Here is a 23,392-nt window from a genome sequence, read left to right as displayed (position 1 = left end):
AGAAATGAAATGTAAAATGAGTTGTCTTAACTTTGGCAATAAAAATCTTTATAACTTCCATGTAGGATTGACTAAAATAAACTCGAAAAAGGATGTTACACTGTTGTTCTGACAAAAGTGACCATCTATAAGAGAAAGAAATGTTCCTTAATGTTCCTTTGTCCCTGTAAATACAGGAACCTAATCTGGCACAATCTTAGGAGGTTAGAATTATGGGGGCCTTATCAGGGCCAAGAGATACGAGTGTTCTGTTTTGTAGAATTGGCACTCTTTTGTCTTGAAGGGAAAAATTAAGCCCATGCTTAATTCCAAAAAGGTTCCTAGACTAGAGCAGCTCCACCATCCTATGTCCTCTGTTACAGACATTCTTTGATGAGGACAGGGGATAAATGCTTAGAATTTTCCAGTCCTGTTGAATGGTTCCTCCTATCTCCAAGATGGCTAAGACCAGTCTTCTTATGACAGATGGTAAGAACATGAATCACATGCCCACTCACCCCTCAATGGCCTTTTTCCTTACAAAAATGACATTAGGTCATTTTTAGTTGTAAAACAGAGGAACTTGCATATCTATAATAAGTCAGCAAGACATTTCAAGATAGCTAATTAACATTTCTCTAAAACAATGTCTACACATCTATGCACAGAGGCTGTTGCATAATTCCCACGTACCAGAGGTCATGCCTTGACAGAGGAGCCCCATGGGCATAGAGCTTTTCAAATTTTGGATTAGAAATAACTATACTGAACAGAATGGACTTAATTACAATGCTTATGTTTTGGACTTGCATTTTCCTCTGAGATTTAAAAATCCCTGAGACACAGTGTTTACAGGCTAAAAATTCCAACTCTTGATAATGCATGATAAAGAACCATTGAGACCTATAATTTTGAATGGGCAACATTTTATTCTTACTGGCAGAACATCTATTTTCTTCATACTAGTATTCACATAGTAATATCCATCAATAGTTGAAGTTTTGTATGATTATTTCAAAGATCTTTTAGTTACTTGCCTTCTTATGTTCTCTATATATTTTTTTTCTGTCACAAAGTTTACTTTCCTGTGTTTCATAGTTGCTGTGTCCTCATGTCCTATGAGAGCCAGTTCACTGACCTCTTACATTTTTAAATTCCCACAGCTCACAACTCAATGATACTCTCTTTCCATGGGCCATGAACTCTGGGGCTCCCATTACCCTCGTGAATCTGTGTCCCATGTAAGGCAAGCAATGGAATGGCCTGCTTGAAATCAGTGAACCAATGATGTATGTTGTATTTTGATTGGCGAGTGAGGTTTAAAAAACAAATTAACTTACCTTTAATAAATTACAGCATATTATCCAAAACTTTCCATAGAAAGATGCCACCTTCTATATATATATTTGGTAATAAATTAATTAATGATATGTTTAAATTATCCCTTTTATGGCTAAATACTACACGAGTTGTCCTGAGGTTAAAGACAGACAATAAAATAAGGCCCCTGTCTTAAAAAATTATTAAAAATGTATTTGAAACAATCAGCTACCACCCAGGAACCACAGAGATATGGGGCTGAGGATGTAACAAAACTCTTAATGGGAAGCTTCATGTCCTCCACATTTCCTCAAAGACTCTTTGACATGTGGAATACTAAATATGGGACTTAATATATAAAATCATCATGTGGCTCTTGGTTTCTTAGTATACTGCATTTTATTTCCTTTGATATGTTTTTTATTAAGCTTTATATGATATGTTTAAAAGGCTTGTAGCAGAGAAGCAAAAATGTCTTCTTAATGATGCATTTTCTTGGTTTCTGGGAGGATTAGATTAAGTGACATATAGTTTCATAATCCATGAAATAAACACAGCCCTTCATGTCAGGCCAACTCTGAAATGAGGAACAAACACATGTGAGTACAAAGTACATGATTGTGATGTGAACTTCTCTGCAATATCATCACCCTAAGCTTACTAAAACAGATCATCTGTCAGTTTTTACTGACCATGTGTAGTAATGACTGTATTAGAGTGCTTTGGGGATTACAGAAAACGGAGAATGCCAACTAGGTAGATGGTTTCACCTACAGTATTCTGATCAGGGCATATCAGATTGTAAAAGAGGCTTACTTTAAAGATGCTATCACAAATAAGAATACAAATATAAGTACAGTTAGGCCTCACTAAGTACCTGAAAATTTAGAAGTCAGCAATTAATATGTGGAAGCTAGTCTATCTTTCTATTTATATCTGTCTATATGTCTGTCTATCTATTATCACTATCATTTATTATTTCTCATTATTTACTCCATCATCTTCTCTTCTTATATGGCTTCAAATGGTCCCTAAGGCTGCATAGTCCTTCAACACAACTTCCTTAGCCTAATGACATCATTCCCAATTTTTGAATGAGAGGTCTAACTTTCTAAGCTCATCTTTTCAGCTGGGTCTATGGGTCTTGAATAAGGAATAGGCAAGGCATGGGGTCAAGCAGTACATATTGAATGTAATTTTCCTTAGAAAGGAATATGGACAGAGGAAGCAGTGAAAAGTACTTCTTATAAAACGGTACTTTAATCACAACATCCTAAAACTAGAATCATCTTTCTCTTCTCCATCGCCTTCCTAATGCATATCCACACCATCCCCATTTTCTTTGCATTTCTATATTCATGAATGGCATCACCATTCATCTAGTTATCCAGTCAAAAAGGACAGAAGACACGACTGATTTTTCTTCCTTATCTCCACATATCCAATCAGCTTTTGAAGGTTGATGATTCATTGATTTTTTGTGACACAAATGCCAGTCACTTGCTGGAAATTTATATATACTATTTCAATATCAAAAGAAGTACAAATTGTATAATTGCATATAGTATCCATATTTGATAGATGAAGAAACGAAGAGCAGTTGCAGTAACTTACCCAAGAGACCTGCATAGCAAAATACAAAACTGAGTTTTTATCCTAGGCACTCTGACATTAGAAATATCCCTGCAGTCAGTAGTCCCTTGCCCATTATGACAGGAGATTAAAGTTTTTGCAAATAGGGAAGTCAGGAAAACCTGAACAAATAGTTGTTCATGATAATTTGTGTCCCAAGTCTTCATGTATATGTTTGTGAATTTGAGTGTGTGGGTGGGGAAGAGAGTAAACTGTTTAGCTAGAGTAGGGCTCCTGCTAACTTCACTTGAATAATAAGCATCCGATTGTTGCATACTTGTTCTTATGACATTGAAGGCCAAAGCTATAATTTATTTAATATTGATTCCTGATCAGATCCATACAGAAAATTAAAACCATTTTATAATGTCCCACTTTCTGACTCACTTTACAGCAATATATTTAATAGAGACAGTTAGGACTATATATACAAAATGTTTTCCATTCAGCTTTACAGGACCTTAATTTATGATCTGGTACTTGTTCTCTAGAGAAAACGTAATTTGCCTTATTGGCCACTATTCTGTACTGTGCTCTTAAACTTCCTTCCCTTTAGTCAATTCAAAACTCAGTCTTCCCCTAGCATTTTTTAATAACTTTGTGAGAGCACGTAACACATTCTGCTATATAAGTATAGTTACTTTAATTTTCACTGTTGAAGTTCTAGAGACTTCTCATAGAGAGAACATACGATCAGAGGTCAATCGGTGTTACCTGAAATAAAAGGAAGCACTATCAAATGACTGAATCTTATGTTTATTTTCCTGTTTCATATTTTAAAGTTATTTTCCTTTTTTCCATAAGTTTGAGAATTAAAGTCTTGGAAATATTCATTAGGAGTTCCAAGGGACATACAGTCCATGTCAACAAATTATACTGATTTTAAAGCATTCCATATTTTAGTCTATTGATTGTTTTCAAAAATGGAAACTTTCACTCAGACTTTTTATGTTAACTGTAACATATTCTAAGCAACTCACATGTTGGACTCTCACCTCCATAGTAAAAAAATGAAATGCTGGAATTATTTGGTAAATATCATGCTCAACTCCTTAATTAAAAACAAATTTGTTTCTGTTAGTGTTGCTTTACAGTGCCTGAATATAAGAAATAATGAATTATGCTAAAAAAATTTTTTTAAATTTACTCCCCAGAGTACAGCAGTTTACTGGAGATCACTACAATAAGGATGATGGTGGATTTTCCCAGGTTAGTAGTGATAGAAATTATGAGAAATGATTGGATTGGGATAATTTTGAAGTGGAGTCAAACCTGATTTGCTGATGGAACAGATCTGAGATGTCAGGAAAAGAAGAAGAAAAGATTAATACAAAAAAACATTAATATGAGATTTTTGGCCTAAGTAACTAAAAGTACGAATTCCATTTCCTGAGATTTGAAGTCACAGTTATAGGAACAGCTGTTTTTGATCATGTTATATTTAACTGCCTATTAGATATGTCAAAATGCCAACTGTATATATTGGCAGGAGAGAGAAATAGATGAGAGGTATAAATCTGAAGGCTTCAGCACAAAGATGGTAAGTAAAGCCATCTTAAAAAATCAGCTAAAGTAACTACCATATGATCCAGCAATTCTACTTCTGGATATATAGCTGAAGGAAATAAAACAACTATCTTGAAGATATATCTGCACTCTATGTTCACTAAAGTATTATTTACAGTAACCAAGTCATGGAAATGATTTGTTCATCAACAGATGAATGGATAAAGAAAATGTGATATAACCCATAAAAAGAAGGAAATCTTGCCATTTGCAATAACATGGATGAAACCTGAGAGGGTTAGGCTAAGTGAAATAAGTGAAATAAGTTAGACTAGACATGGAAAGACAAATACTGTATGATTTCACTTACATGAGAAAACAAAAAAAATGAATTTACAAAAGTAGAGAACAGATTGGTGTTTGCCATGGGAAGAAAGTAGGGAATGAGAGAAATGGGTGAAGGTTGTCAAAGGGTTCAAACTTCCAGTTATATGATGAATAAGTTCTGGGGATGTACAGGATGGTGACTATAGTTGATGAAACTGTATTGCATATTTGAAGGTGCTAAGAGAGTAGGTTTTAAAAGTTTTCACCCCACATTAAAATAAAATTGCAACTATGTGAGGTTATGGATATGTTAATTAACCTTATTGTGGTAATCATTTTGCAATATATACATATATCAAATCATTACATTGTACTGCTTAAAATTACAAATGTTATATGTCAATTATATCTCAGTAAAGCTGGATTAAGAAAGACCATTTTAGGAGTGAGCATAGACAGAAAAAAGGAAAGATCATGAATCGAATTCTGAGGTGTGCCAACACTTGAAAACTGCATAACCGGGAAACAACTAGCAAAGAAAACTGAGAAGGCCAAAAAAGGAGAACCAAATTTTAAGGCCCATATTCCAAAAGCATATAACCAACTGCTACAAATCCTGCTGATAAGATAAGATATAGTTGATTGAGAATTATGCATTCCATTTAGCAGTGTGGCGTCATTGGTGACATTCCCAAGAGTATTTTGGCGGATTTGTGGGGTAAAACACAGACTGCAGTAAATATAAGACAGGATGAATGGAGAGGAATTAGAGCCTAGTTTTCGCACTTTGAAGAGTTTCTTCCAAAGGAAAACAGAATTGTGGTGGTAGCGGGAGGACAATGTGGTCTTGTGAAAGGGTTTCCTTCTTTCTTTCTTTCATCCATCTGAGTGAACTCTGGGCACACCTCACATATGACCAGCTGACCGTCCCCCCAGAAGTTCTGCGGGACCATGAGAGGCCTCGGGACCCGCTCGCGGCAGGCTGCCCCCTCCCACCAAGACACCGCTGCCACCCACTCTGTCCACCCGGCAGTTTGGCGTCAGTCTGAGATACCTCAAAGACAAAAATCGAGGTGAACCCATCCCACCCAGTGCTGAGGTTCACAGTGACATACTTAAGAGATAAAGGACTGAGAGCCTGTCCCAGAGATCCGCCTGTGTCGCAAAATCCAGAGACGTTTCCACCAAGGGAGCCTGTGAACTTTACGACCACGGGGACATCGGCATCGCGGCCGTGATCTGAACACCTTCCCGCGAGAGCTGCCATCAACCTTCGAGACCCACGAGCCCATTCTTGCGGTAACCAGTGTGTAGAGCCTCTGGTGCGTGAACTGCTGCTGCCAGATCCTGCAGAGTTTTCCAGAACACAACGACGCTGTCCTTAGCCACCTTCAGGGCTTCCTGCACCGATGCTTGTCCCAGGAGAACATTTTTAACAAAATGAAGAGCTCCAACCTAGCCTATGTCTTCAGGCTGAATTTAACCCGGCCGTCTCAGGCTGGCTAGGACTTCCACACCGAGGAAGCAGCTGGAGAGCCACGGCTCATCCCCAGACCCCCATTGCATCTGCATAGACACCTTCACATGCACTGGATGGAATCAGTGGCGGGAAACTGAGGGAGGAGACTCGTCTGAAGTACTAGGTAGGAATCACCATAGTTTCCCTTGGCCTCGACATTCCTTTTCTGCCAAGGCCACTTCTGTTTTTTGAGGCTTCCCATAAATTAAAAATTAAAACGTGGAAAATTGCTGTTTAAAAAAGAAAAAAGGAGAGGGGCTAAGCCTTCAGTGTGAACTGAGGCCTCAGCTCATGCAGGAAATGGGTTGAAAATGGTGGGGTGGGGGTGGGATCTGGGTAAATTTCAGTTTTTATATAAGAATACGTACTTACAAAATGGAAGGCAGAGTGTTTGCAAATAGATGTAGTTACATTGGTAGACAAGGCAGTGGGGAATGTTGGAAAGTTGTGTCAGCTCCTGTTTAGTCAGAGAAAACAGATGGTCAGTAGATAGTGAGAGGTGTACGCCAGAGGTCTGAGGAAAAAGGAGAAGATGTGGAGTAGGGGTTTATATACAAAGGAATGCCAATGGAATAAGGAAAGGTGGTTTTACAGTTTTAAGGTTTTACTTGGTGTTAGTTGTCAAGAGTCTGCAGACGTGTTTTTCTCCAGGCCTATTTGGCTGTGAGTGTGCAGATAGAGAGCTGGATTTAACAATGATGAAGGTTGTTCGAGGTTAAGTGTGAGAATGGGTGGCAGGTAATTTAGAGTTCCTACAAGAAAAGGACTAAAATGATAGATCATGGAATCTGAACTGGGAGAGCAAAGAAGTAAAGGCAGGAAGTAGGTGAGAAAGGAAAAATAAGCTATAAATTTAATAGAGTCGCATGGTGCAAATATTCCTGTAAATTTGGTGAACTGTTGAGTGGGGATTTCAGGAAGGAATAATCTGAAAGTCAGGAGAGAGTGATTAGAGAGAGGAATAGCGGAAATTGAGTTTTAAAAGAAAAAGCAATTATTGGTAATGACAAAATCTAGAATATAGTTGAGACTTTGTAGGACAAGAAACCTGAGTTGAAATAGTGTTGGAAGGATCATCTAGCTGGATATTGCAGTCTCAGTTCTGACTGGGCTGTGTAAATAGAAGTGTTACTAACCCACAAGCTGATACCTGAAAGGATTTTTTAAATTGGTTTTTTAATAGCATGTTGTTTGGTCTCCAAGTGTTTGTGGTTTTCTCATTTTTTCCCCCCTGTAATTGACTTCTGGCTTTATACCTTTGTGGTCAAAAAAAGTGCTTGATGTAATTTCTAGCCTCTTAAATTTGTTGAGGCTTATTTTGTGACCTAGCATGAGATCTATCCTGGAGACCGTTCCACATACACTTGAAAAAAGTGTGTATTCTGCTGTTTTAGGATGAAATGTCCTGCAGATATTTATTAAGTCCAAAGGCCTAATGTGTTACTTGAGACCACTGTTTCCTTACTGATTTTTCTCTCTGGATTATCTATTGATGTAAGTTGGATATTAAAGTCCCCTACCATTATTGTGTTATTGTCAGTTTCTCCCTGTATGTCTGTTAGTATTTATTTTGTGTTCTTGTATGGAGTGCATATATGTTAACGAATGTTAACATATTAAGCCCTTATAATTATATAGTTCTTTGTCTTTTGTTACAGACTTTCTTTTAAAGTCTGCTTTGTCTGATACGAGTATTGCTATCCCAGCTTTCTTTTTGTTTTCATTTGCATAAAATATCTTTTTCCATCCCCTCATTTTTAGTCTATATGTGTCCTTAGCCCTGCAGTGACGCTCCTGTAAGCAGTATATAGATGGGTGTTAGATTTTTTAATCCCATCAGCCACCATATGTCTTTTGAATGGAGTATTTGGTCCATTGACATTTAAAGTGATTACTGATAGGTATGTACTTATTGCCATTTTGTTACTTGTTCTCAGGTTCTTTCTGTAGTTCTTTTTTCTTCTTTTTTTAGTTTCTTCCTTTGTGGTTGGATGATTTTCTTTAGTGGTATGCTTGTGTTCCTTTCTCTCTAGTTTTTGTGTATCTGTATAGTTTTTTTTTTAACATTTTTTATTGATTTATAATCACTTTACAATGTTGTGTCAAATTCCCAGTGTAGAGCACAATTTTTCAGTTATACATGAACATATATATATTCATTGTCATATTTTTTCTCTGTGAGCTACCATAGTATCTTGTATATATTTTCCTATGCTATGCAGTATAATCTTGTTTATCTATTCTACAGTTTTGAAATCCCGTCTATACCTTCCCACCCTCCGCCACGTTGGCAACCACAAGTTTGTATTCTATGTCTATGAGTCTGTTTGTGTTTTGTATTTATGCTTTGTTTGTTTGTGTTTTTTTTGTGTTTTTTGTGTTTTTTTTTTAGATTCCACATATGAGTGATCTCACATGGTATTTTTTTTTTCTCTTTCTGGCTTACTTCACTTAGAATGACATTCTCCAGGAGCATCCATTTGCTGCAAATGGTGTTATGTTGTCAGTTTTTATGGCTGAGTAGCATTCCATTGTATAAATATACCACTTCTTCTTTATCCAGTCATCCGTTGATGGACATTTAGGCTGTCTCTATGTCTTGGCTATTGTAAATAGTGCTGCTGTGAACATTGGGGTACAGGTGTCATCCAGAAGTAGAGTTCCTTCTGGATATGTGCCCAGGAGTGGGATTCCTGGGTCATACAATAACTCTATTCCTACTCTTTTAAGGAATCGCCGTACTGTTTTCCACAGTGGCTGCACCAAACTGCATTCCCCTTTCTTCACACCCTTTCCAGCATTTGTCATTTGTGGATTTTTGAATGATGGCCATTCTGACTGGTGTGAGGTGATAACCTCATTGTAGTTTTGATTTGCATTTCTCTGATAATTAGTGATATTGAGCATTTTTTCATGTGCCTATTGGTCATTTGTATGTCTTCCTTGGAGAATTCCTTGTTTAGGTCTTTTGCCCATTTTTGGATTGGGTTGTTTGGTTGTTTCTTATTAACTCATATGAGCTGCTTATATATTCTGGAAATCAAACCTTTGTCGGTTTCATTTGCAAAATTTTTTTCCCATTTCATAGGTTGTCTTTTTGTTTTGCTTATGGTTTCCTTTGCTGTGCAGAAGCTTGTAAGTTTAATTAGGTCTCATTTGTTTATTCTTGCTTTTATTTCTACTGCTGGAGTAGACTGTTTTAGGAGAACATTTTTGAGATGTATGTCAGATAATGTTTTGCCTATATTTTCTTCTAGGAGGTTTATTGTATCTTGTCTTATGTTTAAGTCTTTATTGTATCTTGTCTTATGTTTAAGTCTTTGATCCATTTTGAGTTTATTTTTGTGTATGGTGTAAGGGAGTGTTCTAGCTTCATTGATTTACATGCTGCTGCCCAGTTTCCCCCACACCATTCACTGAAGAGACTGTCTTTATTCCATTGTATATTCTTGCCTCCTTTGTTGAAGATTAGTTGACCAAAGTTTGTGGGTTCATTTCTGGGCTCTCTATTCTGTTCTATTGGTCTATATGTCTGTTTTTGTACCAATATCATGCTGTCTTGATGACTGTAGCTCTGTAGTATTGTCTGAAGTCTGGGAGAGTTATTCCTCCAGCCTCTTTCTTTCTCTTCAGTAATGCTTTGGCAATTCTAGGTCTTTGATGGTTCCATATAAATTTTATTGTGATTTTTTCTAGTTCTGTGAAATACGTCCTGGGTAATTTGATAGGGATTGCATTAAATCTGTAGATTGCCTTGGGCAGTATGACCATTTTAACAATATTGATTCTTCCAGTCCAAGAGCATGGGATATCTTTCCATTTTTTTAAGTCTTCTTTAATTTCCTTCATCAATGGTTTATAGTTTTCTGTGTATAATTTTTTCACCTCCTTGGTTAGATTTATTCCTAGGTATTTTATTACTTTGGGTGCAATTTTAAAGGGAATTGTTTCTTTACTTTCTTTTTCTGTTGATTCATCATTAGTGTAAAGAAATGCAACTGATTTTTGAACGTTAATCTTGTAACCTCCTACCTTGCTGAATTCTTTGATCAGCTCTAGTAGTTTTTGTGTGGACCTTTTAGGTAGGGTTTTCTATATGTAGAACATGTTGTCAGCATATAGTGACACTTTTTACCTCTTTTTTTCCAATTTGGATCCCTTTTATTTCTTTCTCTTGCCTGATTGCTGTGGCTAAGACTTCCAAGACTATGTTGAATAGGAGTGATGATAGTGGGCATCCTTGTTTTGTCCCTGATTTTAGTGGAAAGCTTTTGAGTTTTTCACCATTTATTCTGCTGGCTGTAGGTTTGTCATATATTGCTTTTATGATGTTGACATATGTTCCCTCTATACCCAGTTTGGCGAGAGTTTTTATCATAAATGGGTGTTGAATTTTATCAGATGCTTTTTCTGCATCGATTGAGATGATCATATGGTTTTTGTCCTTTCTCTTGTTGATGTGATGTATTACATTGATTGATTTGCGTATGTTGAACCACTCTTGAGTCCCTGGGATGAACCCCACTTGGTCATGATGTATAATCTTTTTAATGTGTTGTTGGATTCTATTTGCTAATATTTTGGTGAGGATTTTGGCATCTATGTTCATCAGTGATATTGGCCTATAATTCTCTTTTTTTGTAGTGTCTTTGCCTGGTTTTGGTATCAGGGTGATGGTGGCGTCATAGAATGAGTTTGGGAGTATTCCCTCCTTTTCAATCTTCTAGAAGAGTTTGGTAGAATTTGTATGTTTGGTAGAATTCCCCGGTGAAGCCGTCCAGTCCTAGACTTTTATTTGTAGGGAGGTTTTTTATTGCTATTTCGATTTCATTTCTAGTAATCGGTTTGTTTAAGTGTTCAGTTTCTTCTTGATTCAGTCTTGGTGGACTGTATGTTTCCAGAAACTTGTCCATCTCCTCTAGGTTACCCAGTTTGGTTACATATAGTTTTTCATAATATTCTCGTATGATATTCTGTATTTCTATTTTATTTGTTGTCATTTCTCCATTTTCCTTTATTATATTGCTTCTTTGTGCTCTCTCCTTTTTCTTCTTTGTGAGTTTGACCAGAGGTTTGTCAATTTTATTTACTTTTTCAAGAAACCAGCTTTTGGTTTGATTGATTTTTTCTGTTGTTGTTTAAATCTCTATGTTATTTATTTCCTTCCTGATCTTGATAATTTCCTTCCTTCTGCTGCCTTTTGGGGTTTTTTTGTTCTTCTTTTTCTAGTTTTTTCAGCTTGTGGGTTAAATTGTTTATTTGAGATTGATCTTGTTTTTTGAAGAAGGCCTGTATTGTTATAAACTCCCCTTTTAGCACTGCCTTTGCTGTATCCCATAAATTTTGTGTGGTTGTGCTTTGATTTTCATTTGTCTCAAGGTTTTTTTTAATTTCAGCTTTGATTTCCTTATTGACCCATTGGTGTTTTAATAGCATATTGTTTAATCTCCATGCTTTCCTTTTTTTCTCCTTTGTTTCTCTGTTGTTGATTTCTAGTTTCATGGCATTGTGGTCAGTAAAGATGCTTGAGATAATTTGTATCTTCTTAAAATTGTTGGTTTCTTTTGTGCCCAACTACATGATCAATCCTAGAAAATGTTCCACGTGCACTTGAAAAGAATGTATATCCTATTTTGGGGTGGGTGTAAGGCTCTGAAAATATCCACCAAATCTAATTTTTCTATTGTATTATTTAATTTCTCTGTTGCCTTGTTTATTTTCTGTCTGAAAGATCTGTCTAGTGATGTTAATGTGGTGTTAAAATCTCCAACTATGATTGTATTCCCATCAATATCCCCCTTTATCTCTGTTAGTAATTGTTTTATGTATTTAGGTGCTCCTATATTGGGTACATATATATTAACGAGTGTAATATCCTCATCTTGTATCACTCCTTTAATCATTATAAAATGTCCTTCTTTATCTTTCTTTATGGCGTTTGTTTTAAAGTCTATTTTGTCTGAAATCAGTACTGCAACACCTGCTTTTTTGGCTTTTCCATTTGCATGGAATATCCTTTTCCATCCTTTCACTCTCAATCTATATGTGTCCTTCTCCCTAAAGTGGGTCTCTTGTATGCAGCATATTGAAGGTTCTTGCTTTATTATCCAGTCTGCCACTCTATGTCTTTTGACTGGAGCATTTAGTCCATTAACATTTACAGTAATTAGTGATAGATGTGTGTTTATTGCCATTTTGAACTTACCTTTGCAGTTGAATTGGTATTTCCTGTTTGTTCCTTTCTTCTCCCTTTTGTGGTTTGGTAATTTTCCTTTGTATTATCTTGGATTTTATTTAGTTTTTGTGACTCCTTTGTAAGTTTTTGGCTTGTGGTTACCCTTTTCTGTAAGTGTATTATTAGCCCATTACTATATCTCAAACCCATCCTACCAAAAACAAAAAATTTTAAAAAGAAAGAAATAAAAACCCTCTGTTTTCTTGCTTCCCTCTCCCACTCTTAATGATTTCAATGTTTTCTTCCACAATTTCGTGTTTATTTTACTTGTAATTCATGAGTTACCACCTTTCCAGTTATGAGTTTCTCATTTCTGTAGCATCCTGCTGCTTTTCTATTTAGAGTAGACCTGTCAATATTTCTTTTAGCATGGGTTTAGTGTTGCTAAACTTTTAATTTTTGCTTGTCTGTGAAATTGTTTATCTATTTTTCTATCCTAAAGGATAGCCTTGCTGAATAAAGTATCCTAGGCTGCATCTTTTTTTCATTCAGGACTTTGAATATAGCTTGCCACTCTCTTCTGGCCTGCAGTGTTTGTGCAGAGAAATCTGCTGAGAGCCTTATGGGGGGTTCCCTTGTAACTTACTCTTTGCTTTTCTCTTGCTGCCTTTAGAATCATTTCTTTATCCTTGACTCTGGCCATCTTGATTATGATATGTCTTGGTGTGAGTCTGTTTGGGTTCTTCCTGTTTGGGACCCTTTGAACTTCCTGTACTTGGATATCTGATTCCTTCTTTAAGTTTGGGAAGTTTTCAGTCATGATTTCTTCAAAAACCTTTTCAATCCCCTTTGATCTTTCTTCCCCTTCTGGGACCCCTATTATGTGAAGATTGGCATGCTTTATATTATCCCATAGGTCCCTTATGTTGCTTTCATTTGTTTTTATTGTTTTATTTTGCAGTTGTTCTGATTGGGTGCTTTCTGTTTGTCCTGTTTTCTAGGGCACTAATTCGTTCCTCTGCATTATCTAGTCTGCTTTGCACAGCCTTTAGATCCATTCTCATCTCAGCCAAGGAGTCAACCAATTCTACTTGGCTCGTCTTTATAGCTTTGATTTCCTTTTTGACACGTTTTATATCTCTAAACACTATCTCTTTTAGTTCCTTCAATACTTTGATCACTCCTTTTTTGAAATATTTATCTAGTAGGCTATCGATGTCTATTTCATTGATTGTTCTTTCAGGGGTTTCTCTTGCTCTTTTAATTTGGAATGGTTTCTCTGCTTCTTCATCTTGCTCATATCTCTCTGGCACTGTGGCTTATAGAGTATCAGTTATCTATTGTGGTCCTTAAAGGAGTTTATTTATTCATCTATCTAATGCCTATGTAGGAATAAAACAGATTTTTGGTGTCTTTGTCTTTTGAAGAGGACAGTGTTCTGTCGGAGTTCCACAGGTACTCTGGTTGGCTGAGTGGGTCCGTGGATGTGAGTCTTGGTGGTATCTGTGGGAGAGGATGAGTTATGAGCATCCTACTACTCTGCCATCTTGGCCTCATCTCCTGTTACAGGTTTTTGATTTGTGGTTTCCATGAGGTTCATATTTGTTGACTTACAACTGTATCTACTTGTTTTAAACTGATAGTCATTTAAATTCATACACAGTCTAAGAGATCTACATTTTTCTCCCCTTCCCTACATTCTGTGGTTTTGATCTCATATTTTAATCTTCATATTTATCCCTTAACTGTTTATTGTACTTATAGTTGATTTTATAATTTTTGTCTTTTAATCTTTGTACTAACTTTTTTAAGTGATTGATCCCAGCCTTTACTGTATTTGCCTTCATTAGTGGGATTTTTTCTTTCCTATAAATTCTTACTTCTTCTTTGAGCCCTTTCTATTTAGAGAAGACCCCTTTAACACTTCCTTTAGGATCTGTTTAATATTAATGAACTCTTTTACCTTTTGCTTGTCTGAGAAGTTTTTTTTTTTTTTAATCTCTGCTTCAATTCTGAATGATGATCATGCTGGATGGAGTATCTCAGCAAGATTACCATTCAGAATTGGATACAGGATTTAGGTTTTCTTCTTTAAGATACTTAAGTATATCATACCACTCTCTTCTTGCCTGCACAGTATCTGGAGAAAAATCAGCTGATAGCCTTATGGGGCTTCCCTTGTATGTGACTCTTTGTTTTTCTCTTGACTTTAGAATCTCTCTTTAAATTTAACTTCTACCATTTTAATTATGATATATCTTGATGTGGGTCTCTTTGGGTTCGTATTTTATGGGACTCTGTATTTCCTGTACCTGGATATCTGTTTTCTTCTTTAGGTTTGTGAGAAACCAAGATATTGATACAAGACATTGAATCCAGTGTCTTGTATATACACACATATGCACACACATATACATACACACACACACACACGTGCACACGCATACTGATCCTATTTGGAAAAGAAGCAAAAGGAAGCCCCAAGAATCTAACTCTGTAGCAGCTCTAAAGAGCAAGTCCGTATTTCAGTAGGAAGACAGGGAACTCCAGGGAATATGTCTCCAGGGAGGAAAATTGGAAGAGGTTTGTTAGCAGATTTGTTTGACATTTGGAAAACAGAATTCAAAGGTACTTTACAGCTCTGCTGAAGGGTTTGGGAATAATTAATGTTAGGGACATAGAAAATCATCAACAACAACAACAACAAAGGAAAAATAGATAATGATAAGCTATGACATGTTTTTAGCCATAACTTTATCTAATAGATTTTTGACTCTTTTCTCTCTCTACTAACTCAGGTCAGGTCCCAAGGTGCTGGGACAGAAGCTCTGAGGGTCAGGTCCAAGCTGGTGCCATTCCCTCTAAGTGTGAGCTCTCCCCTCTCAGCAGGGTCACCTTCACCCCAGAGGGAAGCAATGCTGGAGCAAGAGGGATTAGAGTGGGTGTGGGGGTGCATGCTGGGATGGTCCTGGCATGGGAGTCAGAGATCTAGATAGCTCCCAATCCATTGCCTCCATGAGCACCAGCAGTGGGATCCCTCACATTATTCAGATGCAGTGCTGGGTTTGAGACAGCTCTGTCCCCTACAGTTGCACACACTTCTCAGCACAGCAACCTTTGCCCTACTGGGGAGATAGAATGGAGCTAGAGGGACTCAGCCAGCACATGGCACAAGCTGGGCACACACTTGGCAATCAACAGAAACCAGTTACAGCCCCAGGAAGTTTCAGTCTGCTTCTTACTCTTTGTTACCAGGAGTAAGTAAGCAAACAAAACCAATATCTTGTGACAGAGAAAGAGAAACATATCAGCCACTTCAGTTGATAATTACAGATAAGTGTTACAGGGAAGAGTCATATTGCCACAGACCCCTTCAGTAGACTTGACATTTGACCTGAATCCTGAAGAACAGATAAAACTTCGCATTTCTAAAAAGTTGCTGAGTGATGTTGGTTCTCCTGGTCCAAGAAACACATTTGAAACATTCTTAGAATTTAGTGTGAATAAGAATTCAGAGGGTTCTTTTAAAGAACAAATTGTGGGGTATCATTATCTAGAACTTTCATTCCCCTTCAGTTTTTTCAAAACTTTTTATCTTCCATAAACTTGTAGAGCTTTATTTTCATTTCTGTTATCTTTTTCTTGTGAATTTACGTGATTCAGTTCCTTATTCTCATTTAAGTGATGTTTCTCGAGGTGACATACTTGTTCAATGCTCTGTTTAAGTAGAAAGTAACACAGATACTAAGGAAAAGTTTATCACCTCATCCAACTCCTATATTGAATAAAAGCAGTTTATTAAATTTACTTTTAGGATAAATTTAGCATTTATTTTCACCCTTTTACTTTCTAGTCATGAATAAATACAAAATTTCAAATCAAAAATATATTCTCATTCATTGCATTTAGAATTTTGCTTTAACATTATATTTGGTCTATACTCTGAAGAAGAAATCATTCCATTTCAGAAAGCTAAAACTGAATATTATAAAGTCTACATCAAACTTTCAGAATATAAAGAGTAATACAAATTTCTTTATTATAATTGATTATTCTTATAAAATAGTTGAATAAAATTCATTTAAAAATTCTGCAGACACACATGAGAAACCAAAGGATACACACATGTTATTTAATAGATAAACTTAAATCTCTGTGGTTATATAATTATTCAATATAGGAAGTTAATTTATAAGAACTAATAAGAAATAGATTGAATGATAAAATGAAGTTTATGATGCACCTGTTGACTGAAAAAAAATGTAGAACCTAAAAGTTGAGAATCATGTTTTATTATGTGGACTGGCTGAGAACTTATGCCCAGGAGGCAGCCTCTCACATTGTTCTGAGGAACTGCTCCAAAGAGGTGAAGGAGGAGCCAGGATAAAAAGGAGTTTTACAACAAAAACCAGGTAGTCGGCACATCAAAAGATTACTGTTAAAGAAAACCAGACATTTCAGGTTAATGAACTTAGCGTTTTCTGTGTATGGGAAGATGCAAGAGTCTGGGCTCACTGAAATCATTCGTTTGATATGCACCTTAACTATCTAGGGCCAGTATCCCATTTTTTCTCCATCTTGAATTTGAATCCCCTCAGGGTGCCCTTTGCAGGAGGTAGGGGTGGGGGTCAGCTACCAGGGGTGGGGGTTAACTACCAGTGGCTGATAACATCCTTTGTTTACTGATATGGCAGATGACATTCTTCGTTCATATATGAAAGCAGAGTTTGCCACCCTAAAATATGTCTCTTTGTCTTACTGTTTTAAGCTTTTTTTTTTCTTTTTCCTGAGAAACAGTAGATATGAGAATGGCTCTAAAAAACCAAGTAGGAGTTTCCCTTTTGTAAGAAATATTTACATTTGTAAGGGAAATATCCATTTGTAAGTGTATCTCTCTTTCTGTACCTGGAAGAGGAAGATGACGATGACAAAATCTTTAGAAGCTCTTATCAATGGAGAAGGCAAGGAGTTAAATCTGCATCACATTCACCATTGTTTAGTTTGCCTCTCCTGGTAAATTCCTATAACTGACTCTTACCCCCCTCAACATCCTGTTTTGTCTTTATCTGAGGATGGTATTTAAGGTGAGGATTTTGGCCATTTTGGTGAGTTACTCAGTTTTTCTGAGTGTTTCCCATGAATACATGTTATTAAACTTTTGTTTGATTTTTTTTTTTACTGTTAATCTGTCTCATGTCAATGTAATTCTTAGACCAGCCAGAAGAACCTGGAAGGGTAGAGGAAACTTTCTTCTTCTCCAACATATGAATCATGAAAATGGCAAAATTATAACTTTACAATTGATACTATACTTTGGTTTTAAACACCATAGGAATCAAGGTACAATGAGATAACTGAAATAATGCAGAAAAATAGAAATACAATGGTTTATTTAGCACTCCACTTCCAGAATAGATCACATAAAAAATAGATTAAAAAATTACTCTGCCTATATATAAAATAGTTAAACAACACATTTGTTGCACAGGAAACTATTATATTCAATATCTTATAGTAACCAGTAATGAAAAAGAATATGAAAATGAATATTTGTATGTATATACATGCCTGAAACATTATGCCATACACCAGAAGTTGACACAACATTGTGAACTGACCAGACTTCAACTAAAAAAAATTACTCAGTTAATAAATTGAATGAATGGACACAGGAAAACAGCTTGATGGTAATAAATCAAAATAATTCTCATTCATAAAAATTATTGCTAAACATTATTCATGTTCTAGCAAGAAGAGTTTCTTTTTGTATAATCTTAATAGAATTCTAAATGCTACAGAGTTTCTGAGAAATTTGGAAACGAGCAAATATAGAATATAAAAATTATTAATATCACGTTGCAGTGCATGGCTTGTTCAGTGACATCATGTGGTATGTTCAGTGTGGTGTTCTTCATTAGTAATACATAGTTCAAGGTGCTGTGCAGAATTATAGTGAACACAATGCATTCACAGGGCATTTCTCTAAGCCAGGCACATGCATCTGTTATGTGCTGCCCCATTTGATGTTTTTCCCATTATCACTGAATAAAGCTTTATTTTTAGCATATTCCAGAAGGAAAAAATGTAGTTTCATTCCATTTAAGTCAATTAAACATTACCTGTGTTTCCAGACTTTATGGCCAGTCTGTGCATTCTCTTTCCACAATACAATAAAATTAGAACAACCACATTTTATGAAAAAATGGAAAAAAGCATTGGCTCTGGAGTTTGTAAATCTGGGACTAAGTCTTCATTGCGCTAAAGTGGATTTTTCCATCTCTAATAGCCTAAGATTCTTCACCTATAAAATAACATTGCTAGAGGGTCAAATCAGATGTTGAATACACGTGAAATACTTTTAGACCATTGGATACAAAAATATTGTTCTTATTACTGAAATCTAATTTAGCAACTTACCAAATGATGCTTTTATTAATGATAAAAAGTAAAGCATATTTAAAGATTTCTTATAATCGCAAATACAAATCTATCAAGGAAAAAAAAAATCAGAACAAAGTTACTTCGGTGACCGTGGGGCTGGGATTCACTGGATAAGCAGTATGAGGAAACTTTGTGGGTGTGGGAGTGATAGAAATATTCTGTATCTTGTTAGGAATAGGATTCATCCAGGTATATTTGTCACAACTCAATGGATGATATATTTAAGACTTGTGCATTTCATTATATATAAATTTGCCTCAAAGCAAAAACAAAAGTTAACTATTGTGCTTTGGTTAGTGAAATGCATGCTAAAATATTTAGGGATGGAATGTACTGACGTCTGCAACTTTGAAATGCATCAAAAATAATTTGGATTGATGGAGTTGATAGAGAATGGGTAGATAAAGAGGGAGCTAGTGAAGCAGGTGTAATGAGATGTTTGTTGTCAGATCTAGGGGTGGGTATGTAAGTGTGCACTGTAAAATTCTGTCAGCTTTTCTGTACATGTGAAAAATTTTATATTAAATGTTGGGGGAAAAGACAAAAAACTAAAACTAAAAACATACCCTTTCACAGAAGTTATGTCTTGTCTCCAGATCTTCCTTAAGGGGGTAATGTATTGACCTAAATGTCCACATTTGTAAAAACAAGTAAAATGTAACTACTACCATTAAGTCTGCAACTAAAGAAACCCAGAAACGGAAAATATTAAGAAAGCAAAACTAAACAATTTTGAAAGCAAATGAAATCAAGTTATTTGAATTTTCAAATAGACACAGTATGCCTTAATTAATGAAAGATAAGACATGATGTGTCATTAAATAAAATAAGAACTAGAGAAGGGTTGGTTATACATTTTCAGTTGAAACGACATATAAAATAATACAAATTTTTATTTCCAACTGGAAATGGAAAGCTTTTATACTTAAAAATACAAAATGGTAAAAGTGATAATATCAAATAGAGACCATAACAGGAACAATAAAAGAGGAATTAAGGGGGGGAGAAAAAGAAAATAACTTTAAAACTAAACTGTATGGACTTTTTCAAAATTTTCTAGTGATAATTTTGTTATAAATGTTTCTCCTAGTTATAAAAAGCATGGTTTATTATATGGTTTCGTTTTTGTCGAGAATTCAAAAATACGGTTTTTCTCTCGGTCTTGATCAGAGCAAAACTAAAAAGAAAATATTTGCACTAGTATATTATAAAGATAGATACATAGAGCTGAAATTAAATCTTAGGAAACAGTTTGAAAAATTTTTAAAGTGTTGAAAATATCTTAGAAAACAGAATTTAGTTACTAATCTGTTAAGAATTTCACTTGGTAAGTGACATGGGGGAAGTATATTCTTTTAACTCAACATATTATTTGGAAAAAAAAAAACCCTGCTAATTAAAATTAGGTTCAACACACAAAGAAGGCTTTAGATAATGTATCTACCTCAATAAAATTATAAGCTTTTGGAAGGCAGTGTATGAGAAAGCCCACTCACAAACTTAGAGCCTGCTTACTTACCTCCAGGCTCTGCTGAGCAAGTAAGTCCTTATTCTGAAGCTTGTTTAGGGGCAGCTTTTCTGGTTTGACTTTTGGTTTAAACGATCTAATTTAAAAAGTAACCAATCAGAAAATAAGGCAGCCTCAAGAGCAGAAGCCAGCACATATGTCAGGATTTTCTGTGAAGTCAAGGGTGCTTTTGTGTCATTTATTCAATTTTAAATTAGAAGTCCAGAGCACAAAGAGGAACTCCTTTCTGGGACAGAGAGATTGGGTTCCCAATGGCTGTTGCCTTTGTATTTCCATGAGCTCTTGCTCTATATAATTCTTGCCCTTGGCTTTCTGTAAGCCACTCTGTACTTTAAGGATCCCTCTCCCCCATTTCTTCTCCACTAACTGCTCTATTATTTAGTAGGCTTGAATGTGTTCCTTTTGCTTTAAACCAAAGGAGCCCAAACTAAACAGAATGGATAAAAACTAATTAATCATTATATACTTGAAGCACCTGACACAGAAGAGCAGATTAAATATTTGCTGAATAAATAAATAAATAAATTATAAACTAGAACATCTGTAACTGATTAAAATTTCAATGAGGAAATTCACCATTTCAGATGTGTTTTTAAAATGATTAAAAAAATATGCAGAATGATTAATGTCAATTTATATCTTATTTGGTAATAAATTATAGCTAGGTACAAAAAATAAAATTTTTAAAAGAGTTTGTCAATTCTGCTTTTATGAAACAACTCTAAAAAATTTAGACTCTAGATATGTACACAAGTTGTAATTATATAACAGTTATGGCAGTTTCAATTTATAAAAAATAAAATATTTGGTGAAATAAATTATCTGAGGGCTGCTACATATATTTTATCAAATGACATAAGGATAAAACTATAATTTCCTCCATTCATCTTAGGGGTAAGGATAGGACTTTTGTGTACAAAACTGTTGTCTATGTAAAAATTCTACACATTGGATTTTAAAAATACAAAGTTAACTTCCTAAATATCATATTTTCAAAGTTCATTTTCATTAGAGACTCAATATATTGTTATACAAAAAATGGCCATTCTCTTCATAAAAATTGATACTATTTATTAAACAAGTAATACAGATTTGTTTGAATATAATCACTTCCTATTTTTTTATTCCATGAGGTGACTCAGAAAGTATTTATTTAGTTTTTAAGTATAAAGCACTGTGACAGGCACCAGAGGGGAGTACAGAAATAAAAAATAGGTAAACTACTACTAAGGAAAAAGAGGATGGAATTGTCACTGCTTATAAGTAAGTAGTTTTTACTGGAGAATTAAAGGAAGAGGATGTATTTTCGAATTGAGCCTTGGAGAATGAAATGGACTATGTTCAGCCAAGTGGTGTTAATTGACCAAAGCCCTGATGTGATGTGGGCATAATATTGCTAAATTTTATCATTTGTTTCTAGAAGTGAAATTATAAGTTGATCAGTGGTAGACTTTGGAGGCAAACAAAAATGGATCTTAAACACTCAATGATTGATAAGACTGAGGGGAAAACAAGCAAACAGTTCTGACTTCAGGCTAGTGTTTGACTTAAGTAAACTTGGAAACAACAAATTCCAAAGTTCATGTTTTTGCCATTCTCATTGTGTTCAACTTATATCCCTAAGTTGCTCTGACTCTTACATAGTAGCTGGTGTACAATAACAGCCAATTGACTTGGAGAGAACACGAGGAGACAACAGTTTATCAGGAGAAAGGAATGATAAGGACAGGTGCAGAGCACAGTCTTTGGAGGATGAAACCTGTTGTGTCTCATGTAGTAGGTACTGAACAGACCCCTCGAATCTTGAGACTCCTGATAGTCTAAGCTGAGTCGTCTCGGAGCTTGATGTGAAATTCATATTTTTATTTATGAAGTGAAAGTTAAGGGTTAGAAAATTAAGGATCTGTACCATCATTATTCTTGGCCTTGTGACACTTGGCTCTCACCCCTTGTTTTCCAATAATGGTCCTCTTACTGATGGCAAGACACCACATGATTGTAGGGGATACTGACATCTGCTCACATACTGAGAAAGAGATTCATCCCATTTTCAGTTACCTTTCAACCTTTTGGAATACATCAAGAAGAAAGTCCGATTTTGATTCTCTCAATTTTTAATATTCTTTAACACTTGCTATTATCCTTTTTAAAAGGGAGGTGTGAAGTCTCAGGCTCAGAAAATTGACAGGCAAGAGTATTCAGTATTTATTAGTATTCTGTGTTCATTACATTCATGGGAGGCGATACTGGCTTCCTATTTATGATATAATATGAAGTTTTCAAGAACCAATGTATTTAATTTACAAATAGTTACTAAGAAATATTAAGAAAATTAATAGTAAATTTTTCACATAGGTATGGTGAAGTGACAAGGCTGTTACGTACCTTAGTGAGGTGCTGAGCCACTGCTGTGAGCTGAGGAAGAACCTGAGAAGGTGCGCTGTAGACTTAACAGGACCCAGTCAGCTAGAAGTCCCAGAACAGAAATTACAGGGCCCTTCTTTTCATGTGCCTTTGTGGGGGAAGAAGAAATTTTCCTCTACCCCTCTAGGTTCTTCTGGCTGGTCTAAGAATTAAATTGACATGAGACAGATTAACTGGAGAAAATCAAAATTTAGTAACATATATACATGGGAAACACCCACAAAAACTGAGTAGCTCAGCAAAATGCCTGAAACCCTCCCCTAAATATCATCTTCAGTTAAACACAAAAAAGGATGTTGGGTGTAGGGGTTTGGGACTTTAAAGGGGAGGATGTAGAGTTGGAAAAGCAAGTGTTCGGTAAATAAATGTTTGCTAGGCCCTGGAGAGACAACAGGACACAGAGTGGACTCTGATCTCTAGGCCTTGCTGCATTTCTCCTGCCACACCTGTCCTATATTTTTTGAAGAGATCTCTGGTGATAGCTCTATTCCAGGAACAGGCCCTCCACTGAAATTATTTTAAAGCAGTTAGGGGGAAAGTC

General features: G+C 35.6%; 1 protein-coding gene across 3 annotated transcripts in view; it reads right to left on the bottom strand.

Moving 5' to 3' along the window:
- SUCNR1 (succinate receptor 1) overlaps window positions 1-15,910 on the bottom strand; it is a 34,665-nt gene extending 18,755 nt beyond the window's left edge. The window contains exons 1-3 of one of the 3 annotated variants that reach the window (XR_012071865.1): window positions 15,853-15,910; window positions 3,573-3,645; window positions 1,712-1,876 (exon numbers count right to left, since the gene is read on the bottom strand). The gene's annotated coding sequence lies outside the window, so the exon portion shown is untranslated. Of the gene's footprint in view, window positions 1-1,711; window positions 1,877-3,572; window positions 3,646-5,879; window positions 5,991-15,852 lie in introns of those variants that run through there. The other 2 variants (XR_012071863.1, XM_031679009.2) reach the window with 2 other exon arrangements.
- Between the last annotated feature and the right edge of the window lie 7,482 nt (window positions 15,911-23,392).

This window comes from Vicugna pacos, chromosome 1, assembly GCF_048564905.1.
Source record: "Vicugna pacos chromosome 1, VicPac4, whole genome shotgun sequence".
Lineage (NCBI taxonomy): Eukaryota > Metazoa > Chordata > Mammalia > Artiodactyla > Camelidae > Vicugna > Vicugna pacos.
The sequence above is the reverse complement of the archived record's forward strand: the minus strand, read 5'-3'. Positions and strand labels throughout refer to the sequence as shown.